Consider the following 10,000-nt stretch of genomic DNA (forward strand, 5'->3'; position numbering starts at 1 on the left):
GACACTTGAGAAAGTGCTAACGGAACAAGCAACAATCCCCACCAAAGCGCAAAAGGCATCATATGAGGTGGCGTACTTAATTGCACAGGCAAAAAAGCCACACACAATCGGGGAAACCTTAATCAAACCCGCTGCTATAGCTATAAGTCGGAATATGCATGGGGATAAACTGGCCCGTGAGATTGAATCAGTGCCGCTGTCTGACAATACCATTGCCCGGCGCATCACCGACCTAGCCCAGGACATAAAGGCTCAACTGATTGACAGAGTAAAGAAAGAAAGCAGGGAGATATGCTTTGCAGTTAGATGAAACCACAGATATAGCAAACGATGCCCAGCTGCTTGTATTCGTCAGATACAGTTTTGATGGAAAACTCGAGGAGGACATGCTAATGTGCACTGCGCTGAATGGGACGTGCACAGGCCAGGACATTTTCACAAAACTTGACAACAAACTAAAGGAAGAGTATAGCATAGTGCCCATCCATCGCATTAGGTAAGCTTACTAAATGTAATTACTATATAAATTAATATTATAGTTGTTAGGCTGTTATGTTATTTTGTGTTTTGTGCCGTTTACGCCCGTGTTTGAATAGCGTAGGCCTATTAGTGCGTGTGCGCGCGGACATTTAACCACCTCCGGGGATAGTGGGGGTCGCAAGTCTCTGGCACCGTTATTTTGTGGGTCGCGGGCTGAAAAGTTTGGGAACCCCTGCCGTAGAGTGACAGAAGTCGCATTCTGATGGCTTAGAATCAGAGGGGTGCGCGAGTGACATTTGGGCAGAATGAACAGGTGAAATTAAAGCTCTCGAAGAGATCTTTCTAATGCTATTGGTCAGCTTTGTATGCAGTTTTAATGTGAAAGATACTGTTACGGCTCCGCCTCCGCCTGTGCGCTCTCTAGCTCCCACCACCGTTCCCGCAGCGCGCGCGACACGGCCTTCCACTTCAGCGCGCGCTCTGCGCGCCCTTCGACGTAATCACCCCCGCACACCTGAACACGGTTCCGCTAACCAGCTCCGAGGGCGCGGCTCACCTGCTGCCACTACTCATCTAATCACCTCCCCTATAAGAACCCGGTCTTCCCAACGTTCTTCCCTAAGATTCGTTGTGATTCCGGTTTGTTTGCTGCTCTTTTCCTGGACTGACACACGGCTTCCCCGACCCATTCTCCCCGGACCTCGACCACGGCTTGGATTACGTTTTCTGGACATTGTTTGTTGATAGATTGACACCTGCCTGAACTTGACTACCCTTTGCCTTGCCCTCTGTACCTCCGCTTTGTATTAAACCGCCCTCTGGGCTTGGAACTGTCCGTCTGTGTCCGTGCGTTTGGGTCAGCTAGCGAACCAGCCCCCTTACAGATACATCTTAAATGCAGTCAAGACAAATTATTTTGCCTCTTAACTTTTGTCAAACCCCCTGGTTCCAGTCAATTGGATTATATAGGCTACTTTCGTTTACAATGACGTTACCTTATGAACACAAATAGCTTAACCTAGGCCTACATAAACACAATAGCCTAAAACCATGTTTATTTAGGCCTACAATGTATTTTCTTTCATTGACAGCATGCCAAGAGTTAGGGTGAGGAAAACGACGCGCGGTCTCTTCAGCCCCGAGACCATCAGGCAGACAGCTCAGGAGGTCGTTGAAGGCTATATATTATTATGATATGTCTAATAATACATTCGTTTTGTGTTTGTCCCCACGCAGAGCAAATTATTTTGTTTACAACTATTTTGTTACCAAGGTGATTTGCTACCTAAATGATTGGTTTGAAGTGGTTCTCACGCGACTTCCTCGCGACCTAGCGAAACAATCATGATTTTATGACAAATCTGCAATAAACTAAAATGGGCAGGAAGAAATGCACAGCGAAACTAGAGAGAGAGAGAGAGAAACGTTCTTATGGAATGAATGAATTTATTTTTTAATGAAAGGATGAAAGAGCCGCAAGCCAACTTTTTTTTAATCAATGAATGGAGGAGCCGCACATTGACGGGCGTGGAGCCGCGGGTTGGCCACCCCTGCTCTACGGGATGCGACTTCCGCCACGGTCTCCTGTCATTTCTCCCTGGCTTGCAGGCACGACTTGCTCGCACGAAACTTGAAAGCTATGTTATCATGTAGCCAGTAGATATGCTAAGAAAATTGCATATGTTTGCAAACTAAAACAAGTGAACACAATTTTACAATCGAAAAATGCTTATGAGACCATGATTTTACTTATATGGGGCAAAAGTGGTTTTCCATCGATATCTCTGTCAAATATGCTGCGATCGCGCCCAAGATTTGAAGGGAGCTCGTACACGGTAATATGTGCAGGCAAGTATAACCACATATTTGCAGGTCCAGTCATTCTGGAGAAAATGGGAACGCGACTTTTGTCCTGCGCGACTTTTGACCCGGCTCTCCCCCATCTAAACAAAAAAACAAATTGATTTGGCATACGATCTACCCACAAAGCATGGTCTTGTCATCTAACCACGCAGATATTAATATTTTTAGTGCTATATTTACCATAGTCGTCTTCATTCTCTGAAGCGATGTATCGAAGTCCTTCATTAAGCGAGTCGAAACAGACACACACACACACACACACACAGACATACATACACACACACACACACACACACACACACACACACACACACATACATACACACATACACGCTCTTCTCAAAACAGCGGCAGAGCATTCGGTGACGTCACGCGGAAGTGCGGTGGCTACCGCGATTGTATGCGCAAGCAGTTTCACATACAGCTGCGCTGGTTGGAACGAACGTGTATGTGTGTGTGTATGTGTGTGTGTATGTATGTAGGCTATGTTCGATCTCATACATACACGCGCCACTGAGCTCACAACTCACAACGCAAACAGTCATTCGGTCACGTGAGCTCCCCCATTCATTTAAAGCGCGATCGACTACCGCGCATGTGCGCATGTTTTGTAGTGAGCTGTGCTGGACGAACACGAACGTGTGTGTATGTCTGTATGTGTGTGTGTATGTATATACATACACACATACACACACACATACATACACGTTGTAAGTAAGCTTTGAACAAGCAACCAAAGGGCACTTTTCACACCCCATAACACACACACACACACACACACACACACACACACACACAGTGTGTGTGTCTGTGTGTGCCCCCAGCCAATCCCCAGTGTTTTTTGGGGGTTTGGGGCTTGGGGGCACTTAGATTATCATCACCACAGGACAAAGACAGACAGGCCCACAAACACACACACACACACACACACACACACACACACACACAAGCACACATACGTAAATTAACAGATGCGCACAATTATAATATGCATTAACATGCTGTACACACACACACACACACACACACACACACACACACACAATTATCAAACAAATGCTCAGATAGACTCACACACATACCCAGATATACGCACGTACACACACACACACACACACATACGCAAATTAACAGATGCACACAATTATAATATGCATTAACATGCTGTACACACACACACACAATTATCACACAAATGCTCAGATAGACTCACACACATATAGAGATATATATGCATGCAGATATACGCACGCACACACACACACACACCACAAACACTACACTATGAGAAATCCCCTGAAATCCATCCCATCCAGGCACATTACAGGCCAGGCCGCAGCCAAACTGAAACACGTGTGTTCATCACTACCACCAGCAGCCCACTCCTCCATACCTGCACTGACATCACTGACCTGCCCCCTTCTGGCCTGTCCTCTATATACTGACCATCGTTACACTCCGCCCTCTACTGTCACCCCAGGTTATTCCAACACCCAGTGGGTACTATACTGTACATGCTAATCTAAGAGGAAAAATTATATCGGCACCCTGGGGCTCGCGAGGTAGAGCGGCCGGCTATGGATCGCAAGGTCCCCGGTTTGATCCCAGTTCCGGGCAGTGTGCCGAAGTATCCTTGAGCAAGACACTGAACCCCAAAATCTCTCATGTGCGGCACGGTGCAGTACTTAGTACTGTCGCCTCACAGCAAGAAGGTCTCCTTCTTCACCTTCTTCTATAGCTCCCAATACTTTATTTCTAAAACATTTTCGACACTGTGTGGTCGAAACGTTGCTGATGCTCATCAAATAAAGTGCTGGGATCTATAATCCAGTGTGCTGATATCCCTTTCCTCTTAGATTGGTGCTTTGTATCCTGCACCTGGCCTAAATACATGTTGGATGTGCACACAGCCCTACTTTACTGCATTGTGCATGGTGAACCTCTGTCCTACTGTTTACTGTACTATACGTGTGTGTGTGTGTGTGTGTGTGTGTGTGTGTGTGTGTGTGTGTGTGTGTGTGTGTGTGCACGGGGCAGGCGTATTTGTCACATGTCCCCGAGACCCGTTCACCGGTCCGAGAGATTTGATAGGCTGATACACTCCGTTGGCATACACGCATGCACATGCGCACACACACACACACACACACACACGCACACACTGGGACTGGGAAGTCGGTCCTATTGAACCAGGCCCCTACCTACCGTTTGTGTGTAAGTGTCTCTGTGTGTGTATTCATGTTGGAGCGTGTGTGTGTGTGTGTGTGTGTGTGTGTGTGTGGTCTCCCTGGGGGAGAAGGCACAGTGTCAAAAATAGGGCCGGGTTCCAGTCCATTTAACCAGAAGTGTCTCTGACACACGACAATTTAGTCTTTCTGTCTTGAACAACCCGTGGTGGCTATCAATACAAATGTACCGTCCTCTAGTGCTTCATTCCACCTGTATGGGAGTGGATATCAGTCCTCTGCACTAAGGTGGACTGAGACTGTGAATATGTCTGTGGGGTAAACGTCCCAGAAGATGGACTGAGCCTGTGAATATGTCTGTGGGGTGAACGTCCCAGAAGCCTCAGAGGCACGCGTGCCGCGGATGAAGGAACCGGGAATGAGCGTGACGGTTCCTCGCCTCTGCACAGCGAGGGAGAAAAACATGTGCTCGACCACGCCCCTCGCTGTTTTACCAGAGGAGCAAGTCTGTTTGGAATGACGGCTTACTTTTCAACCTGTAGTACAGTATTTACAGTCAATACTTCACCCTACCACGTGATCAGAGCAACAACAACAACGGCAGCAAAGTTTTAGAGAAGCGTTCGGACCACTCCAGACCACCTCCTTATTCAGTGTTGCAAAATAGCTGCCAGGAGGCGTCGTTGAGCAAGCAAACTCAATTTATCTGGCAGTAAGCCTGTTTAGACTATACCTGCCTATAGTTTAAAGTAGTATATTCTTCGTTTTATATCGTGTATATTGTACACCGTATTGTATATATGAAGTCTCCGACGCAAATTCAGCCAAGGCACGTACGTCAGCCGGGGTCAGCAGAGGTTAATCTGTCACGCATGACGCAGCACCAGCTGACTGTAGCTGTCATAGCATTGGTCAGCTCACCAGAGCGCAGGTATTTAAGCTGTCAAAACATGTCATTATTCGCGCTTGCTTACTGCTGTCGTAATTGCATGCTCGCCATTCTGCTATTTGCTCGCTGCTCCGCGTCTTGCTCGCGTTCCGTGTCATATTGTGTCTTGGTGCGTTGCTACCTGCCGCCCGCGGTGTCCTCGCTGCTTCCGCGTTCCCCTCTGCCCGTCGTCTCTCCGGTCCGTGGTTTGGGTGTCCGTTTAGTGGCGTCGTGGAGCGCCGGCTTCCGAGGCCGGGGAGCCCGTCTCCCTGTAGCTCCGTGTGCCTTACTTGCGTATGGTTCGTTGCTCGCATAGCTTGCGTTGGAAGTCCGTTAGGCATTGCTACGCGCCGGTCACTGGGTTTCATTCATGAGCCGCTATGTCGGTGTTGTCCGTGTCGTCTGCCGCATTACTCAACTGTCGATGTGCGCCGGGTGCATTCGCCATTGAAATGTTTGCGGTTCGGGCGTGGACGTGCTGGGTGTGTTCTCTATGTATTTGGTTCATCTCGTGGTGCGTTCGTTTGTATATGGGAGGTGGCTAATTGCGGCTTGCTACTAGGAATACTAAAATACACCACCGCATGAACTCGCACTTCCTCGTCGCACATTCGGATATGTTTCTCAGCCCCCAGTTGCTCGATGCACTAGATATAACTAGGTGGCTGTGTTATAATGTTATATAGATATAACTAGGTGACTGTGATATAATATTATATAGCTCGATGCACACCGGTCGGAGGTAGGTATTTTGCCACTGCGACTTGCCTCCTCCGGCCACTAACGACTGCGCCATAAGTCCTCCCCTCGCGGCTCGTTCGTGGATTCGCTGGCCGCATGACAGGCTATACTGCTAGTTGCTAACTAGCTGGCGTTCGTCAAGGTTCCCGTATTGCACGTCGGGGCATCATTGTGTTGGATTGCATACTCGCTCGTGATTCATTTTGTTAGATTGCTAATACTAGCTCATGATTCATTATGTTAGATTGCTATACTGGCTCATGGTTCATTATGTTAGATTGCTAATGCTGGCTCATGATTCTGTTACTGGCTCATGATTCTAATGCTAGCTCTTGACGTTCATGATCGCTTCGGTATTGCTTCCGGAGATGCAAACCATGTATGCTGTATGAGGGATTACTTGATGGCTGTAAGTATGTGATAAGGACGATCGATATTATGGTATTTAAGGCTGTCTCGCCTGTCTGGTAGGCCTGGGTTGTTTGGCCGATTGCTTCGGCATGTCCAAACCTCGTTCGGGGACAACGACGGCGATGATGCCTTACCAATTATTGCGTTTTTGGCTTTATTATTAGTTCGGGTCAGTAGCATCGGGCTACTGCATGGTTCTTAGGGCATCGTACTGTAACCTGTGCGTTGTCGTCTATTGTTTCAAGCCATCATGCTCTGCAATCTGCTGGGTGTGCGCGACTATCTGGCTGTTCGGTTAACGCGGTGCTTCTTCTTCCGCCATTTCCGTTCGTCGCCTGCTCCTCCGCGTTGTTTGGGGGCAAGGTTTACGGGCTTTTATTTCTAATGTAAAAGGGATGTATGCTGCGCTGATCACGCTCGATGTCGGATGTGTCATTTTACGCTGCGTTGGGATACTGCATTGCTCTTCGCATTAGCCCTCTGCGTTATTTCTAAGACTAATCACCTGATTATAATGCTGCGTGCATGACACTTCATCGGCATACGAACGCTACCTGGGGCCCGGAGTCCACTACGCTGCTCCATATTCAATGTAAACGTCATGCTGTGGATATTCATACTATAGCATTCATGGTTCATTGTGTCGTGTCTAGGCGGCTGCGGCCTCAGTCGGTTAAGAGTTTGTTGCAGGTGTTCATTCCACATGCGATGCCTGGACCCCTCCACCGTTTCTCGGCTGGGGAACCGATCCGTCCAGCTCCTCCTTAATGGCATCACGGAGAGCATCCCCAAGGCATGGATGTACGTCTTCCCTTCACTCCTTCGCTCGTTCAACGGTTATCGCACGGTTGAGGCAGGGGTGTTTTGGTGGTCACTCGTATTTAATGTTAGAAACAGTCATTCTCACAGCTTTCTATGGGTTCCTTAAGGTCGGTGAATATTCTACACGCACTTTGTCATTCAACCCCGCGCACGACCTCACTCGGGCAGATGTCACGTTGCACGCGCTCTATTTCGTCCTGCACTGTTGCATTCAAGGCGGACAGAGCTGGTGCCGGCGTGACCGTTTGTTATCAGGCAATAACACCTTGTTTTGTCCTCTGTCCTCCATGAGCTCCTACCTGACGAGCAGACCCCAGGCCGGTGAGGAGGAGCCCCTCTTCATAAGAGAGGCAAAGCCATGACCGGTGCCTGGTTTGCCGCCAGACTCCGCGCCCTCTGCCAGGCGTGCGGGCTCCCACCGGTCCAGTACACCGCGCCCTCCCTCCGTATAGGTGCGGCAACCACCGCCGCCGCCATCACCCCGGTGTATACCCTGAAGTCCATGGGCCGATGGTCCTCATCCGCTTATGAAGCTACCTACGGCCTGGAGTCCAGGACATTCCGGATGCCCAGAGGGCTATGAGTGGACTGTGACTTTGGGGTTGGGGGGATACTGCGTTTTCAGGTGATCATGTAGCTGGTGCACTATCATATGTTGTGTGACATCAGTCAGAGCGCTCTCCGTCAACCCGCTGCGCATGCGGGCCGCGGAGTTGCTGGTGTGTTCTTGGGGGGTAGTTTGCAGGTATTCCACCGGCGTCGGCCGGTGGATGCCAGAGTAGCCGCTAGCTGGTCTCTGTGGCTATCCGTGGCGGACGCCATGGACGCAGAGACACTAGGCTGTATCTCCCGCGGAACCCACGAAGCGTCGGCCCGTGGGGACCAGGGACTATAATGTACAGCAGTCCTCCTGTGGCAGTCTTTGACGGTCTTAGTGGGCTGAGTTACCTCCGAGCGTCTTCCCGATCTCGGCCCGCTCTGATCGTCATTGAGGCAGGGGGCTAGATGCCGTTCCCCCTGGCTGTCTGGGCCAAGTGCTTGGCCCAGAGGGGGGGAACACCTAGATTGCCTCCCCCTGCTAACGCGCTCCACGTGCGGCGCGTGGAGCGCTTCCACGCCGGTGGGCAGGGGGCCCCCCGGACAGAACAGATAAAAAGAAGAGAAGAAAAGGGTCAAAACTTCTGCGCATGCGGGCCGCGGAGTGCTGGTGTGTTGGGGGGTAGTTTGCAGGTATTCCACCGGCGTCGGCCGGTGGATGCCAGAGTAGCCGCTAGCTGGTCTCTGTGGCTATCCGTGGCGGGCGCCATGGACACAGAGGCGCGAGTGCTGTATCTCCCGCGGAACCCACGAAGCGTCGGCCCGTGGGGACCAGGGACTATAATGTACAGCAGTCCTCCTGTGGCACTCTTTGACGGTCTTAGTGGGCTGAGTTACCTCCGAGCGTCTTCCCGATCGCGGCCCACTCTGATCGTCATTGAGGCAGGGGGCTAGATGCCGTTCCCCCTGGCTGTCTGGGCCAAGTGCTTGGCCCAGAGGGGGGGAACACCTAGATTGCCTCCCCCTGCTAACGCGCTCCACGTGCGGCGCGTGGAGCGCTTCCACGCCGGTGGGCAGGGGGCCCCCCGGACAGAGCACACCGCCAAAATTCATATGCATGTATTATGCCGCTTGTATAATTATGCTGCTTGTATAATAAATGTTCAAATTTGACAAAAGTGATCTTGTCTGAAATGAAGTCTCCGACGCAAATTCAGCCAAGGCACGTACGTCAGCCGGGGTCAGCAGAGGTTAATCTGTCACGCATGACGCAGCACCAGCTGACTGTAGCTGTCATAGCATTGGTCAGCTCACCAGAGCGCAGGTATTTAAGCTGTCAAAACATGTCATTATTCGCGCTTGCTTACTGCTGTCGTAATTGCATGCTCGCCCCACCACCTCCCCTGCTCCTCCTGCGTATGTATGTCGTCTGTTGTCGTCATTGCTCTCTGTCCGGGGTAGTTTGCAGGTATTCCACCGGCGTCGGCCGGTGGATGCCAGAGTAGCCGCTAGCTGGTCTCTGTGGCTATCCGTGGCGGGCGCCATGGACACAGAGGCGCGAGTGCTGTATCTCCCGCGGAACCCACGAAGCGTCGGCCCGTGGGGACCAGGGACTATAATGTACAGCAGTCCTCCTGTGGCACTCTTTGACGGTCTTAGTGGGCTGAGTTACCTCCGAGCGTCTTCCCGATCGCGGCCCACTCTGATCGTCATTGAGGCAGGGGGCTAGATGCCGTTCCCCCTGGCTGTCTGGGCCAAGTGCTTGGCCCAGAGGGGGGGAACACCTAGATTGCCTCCCCCTGCTAACGCGCTCCACGTGCGGCGCGTGGAGCGCTTCCACGCCGGTGGGCAGGGGGCCCCCCGGACAGAGCACACCGCCAAAATTCATATGCATGTATTATGCCGCTTGTATAATTATGCTGCTTGTATAATAAATGTTCAAATTTGACAAAAGTGATCTTGTCTGAATGTGTATATTGACATAGTCTATAAGCAAGATGAAGGCAACACATTGGTAATAAAGTTGAGATTT

This window comes from Borostomias antarcticus (assembly GCF_949987555.1).
Source record: "Borostomias antarcticus genome assembly, chromosome: 5".
NCBI lineage: Eukaryota > Metazoa > Chordata > Actinopteri > Stomiiformes > Stomiidae > Borostomias > Borostomias antarcticus.